The sequence below is a fragment of the Chanodichthys erythropterus genome, chromosome 12, assembly GCF_024489055.1.
Source record: "Chanodichthys erythropterus isolate Z2021 chromosome 12, ASM2448905v1, whole genome shotgun sequence".
In the NCBI taxonomy this organism is placed as follows: Eukaryota; Metazoa; Chordata; class Actinopteri; order Cypriniformes; family Xenocyprididae; genus Chanodichthys; species Chanodichthys erythropterus.
Window position 1 is genome coordinate 36,969,724 of NC_090232.1, and position 16,383 is coordinate 36,986,106.

The window sequence follows — 16,383 nt, forward strand, 5'->3', positions numbered from 1 at the left end:
GCACAATTTTGGGTGATACTATATCAAAGGCATTGACGCTTGTAGGGTGTGGTTAAATGTGTAGTTTAGCAACCAAACCCTGTAGTACGTAATACAGAAGGAGTGATGCTATTATTCTCTGCCTACAATGAAGGGTGTAAATGCAATGCTGATTGCTGTTAACATGAATGTCAAGAATTTATTTCTGTCAGAATGATGAAAGGTATTTCTGCGACAACAAAGTGTCTATTTTGATGTAAGATCAAATAAAAGGCATAAAGAAAGAAAAAGTAAAATAAAATGAAATGAAATAGATGGACAATAAGCCAGAATAAATCAGAGTTTATTTGCTACACACATTATATAATCAATGGTCCTAATTGTTGTAGAATCCTATAAATGTTTCATTATAGTATGTTTGTTTCAAAGTTATTAAATTCTGTTTTAACATAGAGTCAATTTAAAATTTAAACTTAATTCAGTAACACATTTAATAAATCAATCAATTTATTTCTTACTAATATTTTTATTTGAATAGTACATTCATGGTGATACTATGAATGATTTAGCTAATCCACTTTACTGTTAAATTTGATAAAGGACCTGTCACAGGCCATTTCTAAAATTGTGGGTACCCTCTCCCCTCGTGGGCCCAAAGAGTAGACCCTACCCCCACCTCCCTGCCAAGGGACAGCCTTCTAACTTATGATATTGAGATTCGATAGTAGAGAAGAGGTGAAATCTGGTGAAATGACAATCATCAAATGTACAATTAAATCATTATATTGTTTCTGCCAAACTCAGTTTTAGGCTAAGGAGTGATATGATATTTAATATTTTAATTTAATAATTGTGTGCACAGTATATACTGATACTGTAAAAAGCCTGCAAAGCCACAAACCAATCTAATCTAAAAAAAACACAAAAAAAAACAAACCAACAACAAAAAAACTTTAATTCTTTCATATAATTATAGATTTAGGGTGTGAGTCTCAATGTTTCTTTCATGCATACGCACAAAAGGACGTCTATCAGATAAAAATGAGATTGCACTCATATTTTGGTGTTATACTGGTATAAGGTGTGTCTTGGAATGTTCAACAAAGTGCGCACATACACACACAGCAACTTGCGTAGACAAAACATAAGAGGCTATTCGGAATGTAAAATCACTATTTAGGCTTAAACTTTATTTAGACTATAGAGGTACATCGATACAACAGCATATCAACTGACTTGTTACCTAAAGCAAGCACTATTTACATTTATAGATTAAATTAGTAATAATTCCTTCTCTGTAATTTTAATCTCTGTAAAGTTAATCTCTGTTCGTAGCACTTGTTCATGTGCCAGTAAAGGTTACAGCATCTTGTAACCTACATTCTATTGTACAAAACGGCTTGTAAAATAAAGCCAGTTGATAGACTATTAACTGAGCATATATAACAAGCCATTTTGTACTGATATAGTCTCATTTAAAAATGTGTGATTTCATATGCCAGTAAAAGCCAGTGAATCAGTCACATTTCAGATCTTATTTTGTTCTGAAATTGTTCATAGAATTAGAGGCTTACTGTTGTATTATAAATATATGCTAAAGTTGAATTTGTCCTGCTTAATTAATTAGCACCAAAATACATTTGATTAGCACCTAAATACATTTGGTATTACATTGATAATACGTATGGTATTTGGTAGTTATAGCCTAAGGTATTGTGACTGCATGAGTGAACGCAGTAAACACGCCCATCTCTGTGATTTATTGCAGACATTGTTTATCCAGTCGGAATTCACCTGATATATCTTACATAATCACTGTTAAGACCTGAAAACGAATCCCTTCTGAAGAGAAAAGGTTTTATATAGCTATTTTCAAAGTTGCTCAGACTAACATATAGGTCAGGGCTAGCTATAATATGAAAACACAATCAACTTTATTGTAAATCATTTAGTGTCAAATTGTTGACCGTTTGCTGCTACACAAGGTCTATTCACTGCATTTCACTGCTTATTCTGTGTGTTTGGGCATTCAGTTCACATGCTTTGCTATTTAATATTCACACTATGCCACTTTACTACATATGGCCTAAAATAACAACGGAAAAAATAATAATAATAATAATGACATAAAATACGGTCTTTTCCTATCAAATTTCAGTCAAAATGTTGCTTAGCTCTAAAGAGGGTGTAGACTGCCCCGAGCACACATACCTCACTTGGGATTGGCCAAGTGCAAGATTTAGCAATAGTTGCAGATAATTTTAGATTACACAGCTTTCAATATGGAATTGTCTAATTAATTAAGATTAATGATTATTTATGATATAAGTAATACAATATTAAAATTTTTAATGTTGTTTATATGTCTATGTACTGTTTTTAATATGCTTTAAGACAAACCATGTGCAAATTCATAAGTCAGACCATTGCTGAGTATTTTATGTTTGAAACTGCAATAAACCAAGACAGACAAAAACCCGCGGTTTGAAATCTGTGGTGTTTGTGACAACCTTGTAACCAATCACAACAATGCTGTCAGGCTTTAGCATATCATTAACTATGAGCGCTCTGAAGCAGGAAAGTCCCGGTGTATTTTCTGTTGATATGAAAAATTGTGTAGATAAAACAATATAGCGAGTCTATTACGATGTTATGATGAACTATATGTCTTTCTCCACTGACATTGTGAGTTGTTCAAAGTGTTTGTAAGGATATACTGATTGTTAGAAGGCAGTTCTGAGTCTGAGATAAAGAACGGGAACATGGTTTGTGTAACATTTAGCAACACATTATTAGCTGTTGTTTGATAACTTAGTCAAGCAAAAGGCTAATTATATTAATTCATATTAATTAATGACTGAACCGTCGCAAGGGCTGTGTGTACGAGTGCATAGGGGCTCATGCCAAAGTAAAGTGACAGCTGACTTGAAGTAAAGCCAGTAAAGTTCATGTTTTTGTCCTTTGAAATACTTTAATGCTAAAACATGGCTAAAACAATATTGCTCTCAAAATTGTCAAACATCCATTTAGCATGTTCACAGAGGAAAACGGCTGAGCGAGTGGAGGCGGGGCTAATTTGCATATTCATTGATCCCTGTATATTAAATTAGACAAGGGTGTACAAGCTATTTTAAGGCATGAAGACATTTTTCACTTGAATTTTTTTAAAAATATGTCATTTTGGTGATCAAAGATGAGTTTTAAGGGATATTGACTACAGGGGGACTTTAAGTTCTAGATTACATTATATTACTTACATCATATATTTAAACTATAATAAATCAAGTGATTGGCTCAAAAAACAAAAACAAATAAGACGTCAGCACCCTTACAGGGAAGATCTGTATTTTGAAAAACATTTTTTTTTTAAAAATTCAAAATAAATGAAACCTGTTTAACCAGCTTTTGTGGTTTGCGCTTCAATACCTATGAATACTGGAATGAGACTGCAGTTAAAGATGCCGTGAACTTGTGAAGGATAGGCATAGGCTATAGGAATTAACTGTAAATAGATCAACATAAGTTTTTTTGCCACATTTGGATACAGATCAGCAAGAAATTAAACTTACCTACATAAAAAGAAAAAATGTTCTAAACAGTACTAGTTCAGCTTTTATTAATAGCTTTTGATAAGGTTCCATAAAGAACCTTGCTTTGAAAGCGCTATGACCTTAATAAATTATTAAATAAAAGGTTATAACACTATTATTAGTATATTTGTATTATTATTTATACTTATTAATATTGTTTTTACCCCTCTATCTGCCGTATCTTATATCTTGTAGCCTCTATTTAAAAAAAAAAAAAAAACACTCAACAGCATGTTACAACATACGCTCCCAGGAAGACGAAGACGAATAATGAAATCCAACAGGGTTTATTTACAGGACTTAAAAGGTTCTCCAAAAATGTAACAGTGTGCTTACAAAACAGGTTCACACAAACAATCCCGGACAACCAAAGGGTGAAAAGGCAGGAACTTAAATACAAGGTTAATGAGGGAACTAATGATGAGCACCTGTGATGAATCAATGAATTACTATGACAACTAAAAGGTGGCGGGAAAACAGAACAAAGGAAGACATGTGACATGAAAACAAAACTAGAAGTCCATGAAACTAAGCTAAACATAAGAGAACTGTGACATTACGCCCCCTCTCGGAAAGGCGCATCCTCGTGCCGTAACAGGAGTAGAGGGAGTGATGGTGGGGGCTTGACAGGGGGGCGAGGAGAAGGATCAGGGCTGGAGAGAGGAGCAGGCAGAGAAAAGGTTGAGGCAGATGGAATAAACCATGGAGGAGCAGATGGAGGCAACAGCCATGGAGAAGTGTAGAGAGCCCAGATGGTGCAGACCCAGAGCCTGTTCAGAATGAAAGCCCACGGTGGAGTAGATGGAGGGAGAAGCCACTGTGTCAACATGGCCACACATCCTGGTGGCGATCGACGGAACTTTCACCTTAGTTTGGCAAGCCCACGACGTAGCCGGAGAGCCGAGGGAGGGTGATGGGATGCTGAAACCCAGGGTGGCCATGACGGAGCCAAAGCGACGCCCCTCCGAGGAGAAGGTAGGGATCCGGAAACCAGAGGTTGAACTGGGGTGACCGAGGGCGGAGGTGATGCCTCAGGGAAGGTGGAGCTTGCCGGAGCCAAAGGGGTGGAGGGCCAGAGGGCAACTGATGGACCGTAAGTCCGACGCGGAGGTGTAGCGAGGTCTGATCTGGGTAGAGCCGACGATCCGAGGGAACCCAGTGAAGCCGAATGGCTGATGGTCACTGCCGGAAACGAGTGTGGAAGGAGCGTCGGCGTAGGAGTCAGGACAACCGGTTGAGGTGGACCAGCATGGTCAGAGGCTGTAGGCGGAGCCAAGGGTTCAACACACCCATGAGGAAGTGGTTCCTGGCAGGTCCGCTGAGTGTCCACGCCACTGAGAGGAGGTGATGGAGATGCAGCGGGACTGATAGGGAACACTGATGACTGGGTGGTAGGTGAGGCTGAAGACAGAGGGACAGATGGGAGAACAGAACAAAACCCAACAAAAAACAAAGCAGTTCTGATGGCTGTTTCAAGAGGTGGAGGGAAAAGACCAATAATGAAATCCAACAGGGTTTATTTACAGGACATAAAAGGTTCTCCAAAAACATAACCGTGTGCTTACAAAACAGGTTCACAAAAACAATACCGGACAACCAAAGGGTGAAAAGGCAGGAACTTAAATACAAGGTTAATAAGGGGACTAATGATGAGCACCTGTGATGAATCAATGAATTACTATGACAACTAAAAGGTGGCGGGAAAACAGAACAAAGGAAGACATGTGACATGAAAACAAAACTAACAGAACTGTAACACATGTTGTGTCAATTAGGTTTTAATGACATGAAATTGTAGCAAAAAATTACAGTGCTCTAACAATAGTAATTAGCTGAAAACATTAATGACAAATGACACTGAACATGAATACATAAAGAAGTAAAACACAAAAAAAGAAGACGTAGTGAAGACAATGTTCCCGTGAAATATCTACACAGTCCTCTATGATGCCTTTAAAGCAATCATTATGTGTATATTTTAGTGTAATTGAGTGGCAGTTTCTTTCTGCAGATTATGAGGTTGTGGGATGAGACAGCATCTGAAATACACAATCACAGTGTGTCTCATCCATCTATTTATGTAAAAACAGTTATGTTTATGAAGGCCAAAAGTAGATACGGAGTATCTTTATGCATAAACCCAAGTAGGAAGTCCATGCCAAGTCTTCTAGGCATGGAATGAACAAGTTGGTGACATTTTGCAACATACTATCTTTTTCCATTCTTCAAGAATGACCTTTTTTAGAGACTGGATGGAGAGTGATGCTCAACTTGTCTCCTCAGAATTCCCCATAGGTGTTCGAATGGGTTCAGATCAGGAGACATATTTGGCCACTGAATCACTTTGAATCTTCTTCAGAAATGTGTTTAGGATCATTGTCATGTTGGAAAAGTGCACAACGCCCAAGGGCACGGAGTGATGGTAGCATCTTCTCTTTCAGTATAGAGCAGTACATCTGTGAATTCATGATGCCATCAATGAAATGCAGCTCCCCGACAAAAGCAGCACTCATGCAGCCCCACATAAGGACACTGCCACTACCATGTTTCACTGTAGGCACCATGCATTTTTCGTTGTATTCCTCACCTTTACGCCATACGGTTTTGAAGCCATCAGTTCCAAAAACATTTATCTTGGTCTCATTACTCCAGTGTATAATGTCCTAGTAGTCTTCATCTTTGTCAGCATGGGCCCTGGCAAACTCTAGGTGGGCTTTTTTGTGCCTGGGCTTTAGGAGAGGCTTTTTTCATGAACGGCACCCATGCATGCCATTCCTCTGAAGTGTACGTGTTGTACATATTGTGTCATGGGAAATAGTCACTCCAGTTTGGCTTTCTACTTATTTACATAACTGCAGTGAACTTACATGCCGATTTTCTTCAACCCATCAGAAGACGCTCCTGTTAAGGTTATCTTCCGTGGTTGACCTGGACGTCTCTGTGAGATGGTTGCAGTTCCATCTTTTAAAATTTTTTTTACCACTTTTGCTACAGTATTCTGACTGATACGTAAAGCTTTGCTGATCTTCTTGTCGCCTTCACCTTTCTGGTGTAAAGTAATTATTTTCTTTCTCAGGTCTTGTGACATTTCTCTTCCATGTGGTGCCATTGCTGACAGCATGAAATAGGAAGGGGTTGTAACACCCTTTTATAGTCAACTGTCTGCTGGACACCTGTTTAATGGTTAATTAGACCCACCTGTGGTTGAATTCCTGTTAAATTAGACATTTGTAGTCTAAAATTTAGCTTTGCTCCAGAGACTTTCAGTGGGGTGTACATCACCCTAATTTGAGTAAAACAGAAAATTTAGTTCTCCAAGTTATATTATTAACCTTACTTTCATGTTATTGTTATGATATAGACACGGAGGCAGAGGTAAAAGCAATCCAGGTGAGTTTTATTGAACAATGCGTAGAACACAGAGTGAAAATAGTTGTTATCAGGTTCTTGAGAGATTAATAGAAAGTGATACTGTCCTTGTTTGACTTGTAGATCCGGGAGCTGAGATGAGATGGAGGGAGACGTTGGAGACACTCACACACACACACACAGGAAGGTAAGCACACGAAGGGACCAGGAGACGAAGGAGACGAAGGAGACGAAGGAGACGAAGGAGACGAAGGAGACGAAGGAGACGAAGGAGACGAAGGAGACGAAGGAGACGAAGGAGACGAAGGAGACGAAGGAGACGAAGGAGACGAAGGAGACGAAGGAGATCGCTGGAGCAGGTAAGTATGTCGATAGGGAGTCCTTAAGGTAAGCATACACGTGTTGTAGTGCAAATGAGACCGGACAGTGAGTGTGTGTGAGTGTGGTGGCTTTGTAGTGCTGGTGATTGCAGAGTGAATGAGATGCAGGTGGCGGTGATTAGTATGCTGGTGATTGAGTGCGTGGGTACTGTGGTGAGGTGGAGCCTGGCGTGTCTGTGACAGTTATAAGTTAAATCGATGTTATATAAAATTTAGTCTTGTCAATATTTTGGAAATTGTTTTTGTGTTTATTGAGATATTGATCAAAATGTTACTTTTCAAAGGGGGTGTACTCATCTATGCTGAGCATTGTATATATATATATATATATATATATATATATATATATATATATATATATATATATATATATATATATATATACAGCTATGGAAAAAATTAAGAGACCACTTAACATTGATTTTTGAACTTGGAGTGGTCTCTTAATTTTTTCCATAGCTGTATATATATACATATGTATATATATGCATATATATGTGTGTGTGGATCAACAGATGGTTTAATATCTCATTCAAAGGATGGTGCTTGTTACAGTACATATATATCCCTATCACTACACTGGGGATTTAGGACTCACACAGACGACAAGGTGAGCACCCCCTGCTGGCCTTACTAACACCTCTTCCAGCAGCAACCTGTTTTTCCAGGAGGTCTCCCATCCAGGTACTAACCAGACTCAGCCTTGCTTAGCTTCAGTGGTAAACAATCTTGGGCTACAGGGTGATATGGCTGTGGCTAATGTATAAATCAGATTATACATTGACATAAAATAGAAATAACAGTAAAAAATGTATATACGCTAGTTTGAATGTTAAATTCTGGATTGTATACAAACAACATAGCATAGCCTGTAGTAGGACCAGAAACAAATGTTTGCTTCTGTTTATTTTGCAGAAGCTTCTACAAAGCAAATTACAAATGAGAAACATCACAAAGAATTACAAACTAACAACAGAAACAAGCAAACCACAAATTATACAACTTTTTGTAAGTTAAACCACTTTTTTATGTTTGTAAAATAGAGATTCCATTTAACGAATGAGTTGGAGTTCGCCAGTGAGAACTGTTTATGTAAGTTACAATAAAAAAAACAAAAAAATTAGGAAACTGATTCCAACAATTTATGCAGGTCTACAAGCAAAAATATTAATAAGAAAATGTAAGTTTAAAGCTGGGTAGTTTCAGAAGGCTTAAATGAGAAACCAAACAATAATTTCTGAGTTATTTCACACTGAAACAAAGAAAAAACGCAGTAATGTTTCAATTAGTAATTTTGTGTTTTTAATTCCAATCAGTTACATTATATATATATATATTTTTTTTTTTGAGAAAATAATGTTGACATGATATATCTTGCAATATAATTTTTAACTAATAGCTTGTTTTAACTAATAGCTGAGCCATCGTTTCCTCCAAACTGTCCAGCAGTTACAAAGTTTTGTCTTAGTTTTAGTGTTTGCGTTTATTTTTTAATTGAATAAGCTATTTCCATTAATGTAATTAAAGGACTATCTGCATTTGGCCGAATATTACTAGCAGTATAAACATAGGATAAAAAAGATTATAAACCATTCCAAATTTGCTATAATTTTACACTTGTCAACAGAGGTAAGAGTGATAGACATGAAAAATGTGCCTTGGTTTAGTGGACGACTGCTGCTATCTACTGGAAAGCAAACACTTTAAATCAATTAAAAAAAAAAAAAATACATTATTTTTTTAACTGCAGTCATTAGATGGGTAGAGAATTAATCAATGGTTCACATTATAAAATCAATTAAACATTACATTGTCTTGTTGTAAAGAATACTGCTATTAACTGTCCTAAATCTTCACTGTGAAGCAACACTTAGGCTGTATTTGCACTGAATTGGAAATGATGATATTTTTGAAAAATACAATTAATTACAAGGCTGTAGAGAACAGTGCACTATTGCAGACTTATATACTGAGGTTTTAATTTCATTATTTTAATATAGTCGGCTAGGAATAAAAGTGGGCCAGTCTAAGGCATGAAACTCCAGGGCTGAAAATGAGTCCCACTCCGGCCCTGAAACACAATGTGACTTTGGGTGTTTTCACACCTGGATCGTTTGTTTTGTTCTGAAACAGGGACTAAATTTGTTACAATGTTGCATTTTCTTCTTGGTTCAGCTCGCTTTCACATGGTAACATTTCAAAGCATACCAAAATGCATTTAGGCAAGTCACATTCACATACACATTCGAGTACAACTGTCCTCTTATTGGTCAGAGCTGCGTCATCCATCAAAATAATGATTGACAAGTTCACTCCATGAGCTTATTGTGGCTCTATTTGTAACTGTCGAGACACACGCAAACACTTTATAAATGTAGCCGTCTTTCCCGCTGTTAAATTATATACTACATTCATATTAATGCTGCGGCAAATTCAAACGCACGCTCTTTCTCTCTCTCTCTCTCTCTGGATTTCCCAGTGCTGTCTAGTAGGGGACCTGTTTTCAGTGTGTCGAGAGAGAACATATAAATTTTATAATGAAGCATAGCGGGAATCAAGGCTTCATCAGGACAGCATTCTTGCACGGAGAAGTGCAATTACACAACCGATGAATTGGGATTCACTAGAGAGCCCTATCAGCTTCAAGTGAACTAAAACAGCTTTTTGACTAAAAAGAGAGTGAAACTCAACAAAGCCTGAGAAAAAATTAATGACTTGTGTTGGTGTCACGGCACTTCAGTGAGGTCGTGAGCTTCCCGAGGAGCCTGAGCTGAAAGCACTGCTCAACTGCATTGGCATATCAATTGCCTCGAGTTGCTAGCAGTGCGTCTTGCACTGAGCCGCTTCCAGGAGCTGTTGACAGGCAAGCACATACTGGTCTGCTCGGACAGCACTGCGGCCGTTGCGTACATCAACCACCAGGGTGGTCTATGCTCCCGCCTCATATCGCAACTCGCCCGCAATCCCTTGCTATGGAGTCAGAAGCATCTGAGGTCGCTTTGGGCCATTCATGTCCCAGGCGTGCTCAACCGTGCAGCCGGCGAGCTCTCACGACAGCCTCCGCTTCCAGGCGAATGGAGACTCCATCCCCACATGGTCCAGCTGATTTGGCAGCACTTTAGCAAGGCACAGATAAATCTGTTCACCTCCTCGGAGACTGCCCACTGCCAGTGGTTCTATTCCCTGCACACTCGGCACGGATGCTCTGGCACACAGCTGGCCCCGGGGTCTAGCTTTCTCGTGGGCCTTCTTGCACAGCTCCTGTGCAAAGTCAGGGAGGACGAGGAGCAGGTCTTCCTAGTGGCTCCGTACTGATCCACTCGGACCTGGTTTTCGGACCTTACGCTCCTCGTGACAGCACCTCCTTGGCCCATTCCTCTGAGGAAGGACCTTCTGAGGAAGGACCTTCTGACTCAGAGACGGGGCACCCTCTGGCACTATCACTTCTGCTAGAGCTCCTTCTATGAGGAACCTCTATGCGTTGAAGTGGAACCTGTTCGTTGAATGGCATTCCTCTCACCGCGAGGACCCCCAATCATGCTCGATCAGATCTGTGCTCTCTTTCCTGCAAGAGGGCTTGGAGAGAAGGCTGTCTCCCTCCACCCTCAAGGTGTATGTTGCTGCTATTGCCGCACATCACGACGCAGTCGATGCTAAGTCTTTGGGGAAGCACGATCTGATTGTCAGGTACCTGAGGGAGGCAAGGAGACTAAATCTGCCTCGCCCTTCCTCTATACCCTCTTGGGATCTCACCCTGGTACTTATATCTCTCCGGGGTCATCCCTTCGAGCCTTTGCAATCAGTTGAGTTAAAAGTACTGTCAATTAAGATAAGTCCTCCTGGTTGCATTGGCCTCGCTCAAGAGGTAATGGAACTTGCACGCATTTTCGGCCAACGAATCGTGCCTGGAATTCGGGCCCGGTGACTCTCACGTTATCTTGAGACCCCGGCCTAGATACATGGCAATTGTTCCTACCACTCCCTTCAGAGATCAGGTAGTGAACCTGCAAGTGCTGCCTTCAGAGGAGGCAGACCCAGCCCTAGCTTTGCTCTGTCCCATCCGCGCTCTGCGCCTGTACATGGACAGAACGCGAAGCTTCAGGACCTCATATCAGCTCTTTGTCTAATAGGGAGGCCAGCAAAAGGAAAAAGGCTGTCTCCAAGCAGAGGATGGCACAGTGGATAGTGAATGCCATCGCCCTGGCATATGAATCCCAGGGCGTGCCGTGCCTTGCCCGCTCGGGTACTCACTTACAGATATCTGTACAGCTGTGGGCTGGGCAACACCTAACACGTTCGCTAGATTCTATAGCCTTTGTGTAGAATCGGTATCTTCCCGTGTACTCGCTTCCACCAGCCGGTAGACGCGGAGAGCCCGTTCTTAGTGTCGGCTTGCAATGCCATTCCCGCGCCCTGTCGAGTTCCTCTGCCTCCCCTTTTGGCTCGGACATTGCGGAGTGTCTGATGCCAGGCCAAACGTCCTTTTCTGACGTGATGTTCAGCTGGATTCCATATGTCACAACCCCTCTACGTGAGTGGTCCCATATGTGTACTGTCCACAGTCAACTCCCCAAGGTGAAACCATGTCTTTCCCTTAGCAGATCCAGCTCTGCTGTCACCTGTCCCGAGGTGGAAGTAACGAATTACAAATACTCGCGTTACTGTAATTAAGTAGTTTTTTCGGGTTTTTGTACTTTTTTGAGTACATTTTTAAATCTGTAATTGTACTTGTACTTAAGTACAAATTAAGCTAAGTAATCTACTTCGCTACTTGTAAAACCATATTCCGTTACTGAGTACGCCAACAATTTGAATTAATATTGAAACCTTTGACCAGCATATCGGTAGCCAGTAAAGTTACGGAACGTAAACGGACCAATGAAAACGACGCGAGCTCTCAATATACAAGTGAACTGCCTCTCCTCTTATGAGTGCGCGCTCTGTGTGGTGTGCAGTCGTGAATCTCTCCGCGCTCTTAAATTAAACGTTGCCAAACGTTATCAAACAATCAGAATAGACTTCCATGCCTGACCGATAAAAATGCTACAGGAAATCTCATTGGCTAAAAGTGAAATACACCAAAGTCTCAACAAACAAGGGTGGATCTTTAATTTCTTTTCAATGTAGCCTAGATGTATGTTTCAGAATGGGGCATTTGTATGATTTTTACATATAAATAACCAAGTCTAACTGCATCACTGCATACAGACATTAAAGGTCAAACCCCTCTGATATTCTTTTTTATCTTAATAAACAACATAGATATGGCTCTTAAAGGGTTAGTTCAACCAAAAAAAAAAAAGAAATTTCTGTCATTAATTACTCATCCTCATGTTGTTCCAAACCCGTAAGACCTTCGTTTATCATCAGAACACAAATGAAGATATTTTTTGATAAAATCCGAAAGCTTTCTGACCCCAGACTGCAACGTAATTGGAGCTTTTGCAGGCCCAGAAAGATAGTAAAGACATTGTTAAAATAGTCCATGTGACTGCAGTGGTTTAACCTTAATGTTATTAAGGTTAAACCAGAATACTTTTTGTGTGCAAAAAAGAAAAATAACTACTTTATTAAACAATTTCCTCTCTCTGTGTCACTCTCTGACGGTGTTCGTGTGAGCACCACAGCGCATGCATGTGATGCTGACGCAGAATCCGGCCAATAATGAGCCGACTGTGTTTACTACGTCAACAGTGTCAGAGACTGACATGGAAGAGAAGAAATTGTTGAATAAAGTGGATACGACAAGTATTCCAGTCGCTTCATAACATTAGGATTGAACCACTCTTGTCACATGTCTGTTTTAACTATGCCTTTACTACCTTTCTGGGCCATAAAAAGTGGTAATAATGTTGCAGTCTATGGAGGGTCAGAAAGCACTCAGATTTCATCAAATCTGAATGTAATGAGTAATTAATGACAGAATTTTCATTTTTGGGTGAACTAACCCTTTAAGATACAGGTAATATAAAAATACAGTGTTGTTATATTTCATATATCTCAACTGAATTGTGGTAATTTGTTTTTGTTCTTATTTTATTACTGTCTGCTTACTTGTCTTTTTTGTAAATTCAATTCAGTTTGAAATCAAGCTTTCTTGTGCTGCATGTGAGCTATTGAAACAAAGTTACCCTATAGTAAAGACAGAAATACACAGAGTGAGCAAATATTTAACCCTTAAATGCATGACTGTTTCGCCAATCATTCTTACATATTCGGGTCTTTATCGACCCGGATCAATATCTAACACAGAAGAATCTCTACCTGTCACGATAATATAAAACTCCTCTGATATTAGAGTAACAATTACAGAAGAATAAAATAAAGCATATTTTGTTACCTTTTGGAGCTTGAAAGGGCTCCGTTTGAGCAGATGTTTTATACCATCATCACTGTCCTCGTCAGCGCTCATTTCCCAGTAAATTCAGCAAATAATAGGCTAGTTTTATGCTTTTATGCAAACATATTCTCAAAACTATATAATTTTCAACATCTTCAAAATCAATATTTCGATCGATAACAGCTTCACCAGCTTCTCCATCCAGTAACAGTTACAGTTTTTATTATTTAGTTTTCTGTCTGAATGAGTCGTCACTTCAGCATTGTGTATCAGACATTGCCACCTTGTGGAATAAAGGTGAATTGCACTTATTCCGTCATCTAAAATTCAATTATTGTTGTGCAGAAAAAATATACGTCGTTTGCGACCCTATACATTTTTTACAAAAAATTAATACAAAAATAGGCATTCTTTTATAATTTTATGATTTTTTTTCTTGTTATATTCTTTATAATAAATTGATTGAGGAATACCAAGAAGGTTGATGTCTAACTTTAAAAAATTAACGAGGAGGAGGCTAGTGAATGACGTCCCGGGTCACTAAAGACCCGAGGTATGCATTTAAGGGTTAAGTGAGATTACTGTAATGGTAATTGATCAATGTTATTGGTATTTAAAATGATACTGAATATTGATCATTTGTATTGTATTGAAATTCCAGTATTGTGACTACTTCATGCACTTCATGAATAAGGTGAAAGTGCTTTGTTGAAAGTAGCTATTTTCTACTGACTGATTGAATATTGTTTGTCAATTCATTAAATATCGCCGGCTAAAAAGTAACTAGTAATTTTAGTACTTTGAGTAGTTTTTTAGAAGAGTAATTTGTACTTTTACTCAAGTACTTTTTGACACCAGTACTTTTACTTGTAATTGAGTATTATTTCAGCAATGTAACAGTACTTGTACTTGAGTACAAATTTTCAGTACTCTTTCCACCACTGCACCTGTCAGATGAGTCTCCCCCTATGCTTAGGCTGGAGCCATCCCAGGGACTCCATATGCGTACTGCCCACGGCCAGTCCATATGTGTATTCTCCACGTAAATTCCTTCCCTGCATGGTAGGTAGTGATCTCCGCAGCGTCCCCTATGGGTTTGCTTCCCCAGTGTTGTCTAGTTTACTTAGTGGGTATTTCGGAACAGCAGTAGACTCTCTTGGCATAAGCTCGCCCCCGGTCTACATTTGGTGCACACCCGAGTGCGATTGCTGCTTTCACACCTGCCCAAACGAACCGCACCAAAGGGGGAAACGAATTCTAGTACGATTCAACTGAAATAAATGAGGCAAGTGTGAAAGCACCCTTTACTGGAGCTCGTGCAAACAAACATATCCATGTTGCCATGATCAGATGCTTTTATTCTTATGCTTTATTAAAAAATCCTTGCTAGTTTCTCAATTTTGACATATTCATCTAACCGTCACTCTCAGCAGTGTGGGCGGCGTCAGATGTTTGATTACAGTATATCCCCAGCAAACAGAATTTTGTTATGAAAGCGTTCTCTAAATGGTCGGTGTTGGTTCTGAGAAACAACTTGTGGTTTAAACAACTGCTTTTTCTGGAGTTTTGCTTACTTTTGGAATTGATCTGTTATATGAGAAGAAAGTAATAAACTCAACCAATGTGATAAAAATCATAACATTGGAGTGATGCATGTAAGATAAAAATGACACACTTAGACATCAGCACTCATCATACAAACCTCAATACATAAAAAAAAAAATAATAATAATAATAATTTGCATAATTAATTCATGCCGCAAATGCATGCTGGGAGCCAAATGTGTTTTATATGCTGCACATGAAGCATGTCACCAATGATTTGTTGTATTTCATATGCCGAATGTTTTTGTCTGTGACTGTATAAATGACACAAAACATGTTTTAAACAAAAAGTTAACGAAAAAGTGTTATTTATACACACACAGACATTAACATTCAACATCTGAAACACAAGAACGGTGTTGTTGTCATTGTTTGAGTTTCATACTTCTCAACAGCATTTCAATTCCTTAAGTCAGCAATTACAAAAAAAAAAATCAGATCTTGTTTAATCAGATCTTGAGAGATTTAATGTTTTTATTATCTTCAGTTGATTTCTTCTAAGGCTGTGGCAGAAAAAAGTTGCAGTTTGTGTTCTTATTTCTCTTTCTTTCAGTGCTTGTTCACAGCAGGTGTTTGAATGATTGTTTCAGGAACATCATACTAACCTTTAAATAACATTGTACTAACATTAAGGAAACTGGACATTTTTATGTTCTTGGAATGTTACAAATCAACATTCCTTTTTAAATCAAAATAAAGTTGAAAGAACATTTGAGGAACATTATACCTTATCAAAAACGTTCCTCTAGCATCAAGAAAACTGGACATTTAAGTTTCCCAGAAACAACACTGAACATTTAGAGAACGTTTTTCTAACAAAATTCTGTGAGCTGGGTTGCTGCTCACGTATTTCAAACTTTGTTTTACCCCTAAACAAAAAACGAAAAAGAACTTCACTTAAAGTATATCGGGGCCTTAAGTCTTGGATATATAATTGAAAAAATAAGTGATCCTTTGGATTTAGATGAAGCCCTGTTGCATTTATAGTGTTGTTTAGCAAATAAAACATTTAGGCTTTGCTTTGTCTATTTCCTCTGTGTAGAAATCAGGCATACATATAAATGTGGCCAGTAATCTGGTTTCCTCACATGTCAATGTCTATGGACCACTAGCTCTTTGG